The sequence below is a fragment of the Phaethon lepturus genome, unplaced genomic scaffold, assembly GCF_000687285.1.
Source record: "Phaethon lepturus isolate BGI_N335 unplaced genomic scaffold, ASM68728v1 scaffold43911, whole genome shotgun sequence".
In the NCBI taxonomy this organism is placed as follows: domain Eukaryota; kingdom Metazoa; phylum Chordata; class Aves; order Phaethontiformes; family Phaethontidae; genus Phaethon; species Phaethon lepturus.
The window spans coordinates 2,325-2,892 of NW_010516323.1; positions in this window are offsets into that span (position 1 = coordinate 2,325).

Genomic DNA, 568 nt, shown 5'->3' on the forward strand with positions numbered 1-568 from the left:
GCCCCTCCCTGTCCCAGCGCCGGCTGCTGGCGGGGCGAGACGCTCAAACTCCCCCAAATACCCTCAAGCAGGACAGCAGGACCACAGCACCAGAAGGGGCACAAGCCTGGAGTTTCGGGGCCCCACTTTGGAGAGAGAACATCTGCCTGAAGCCCAGCGGCAGACAGCAGCCCAGCAAGACTTGTGGCTAGCCTGCAACAGCGGCTTAAAAATAACACCCCAGGACTGTCATCTCACTGTGCTAAACCACACAGGACAACATGTGGGCAACCCACTGACCCAGGATTTGCCCTTGGGAAGGTGCATGCTTGCTTGCCCGCCCAGGCTTTCAGAGCAGAGGGCCTTTGGGCTCCCAACTGAGCAGCCTCCAGGGCTGGCTCAGCTGCCTGCCTTGGCGCGTGGGCAATGCTGGGAAGTCAACGGGGCTGAGCTCCCACGCTGTGCCGTGGCCCCGTCTGCAAGCTGGGGGTACCCACTGCAGCCCACACCCTGCAACGAGGCACCAACTTGGGTGGATTGACAGGGTCACCCACCCGGGGAACCCTGGGGACCCAGAGCGCAGGGTTGC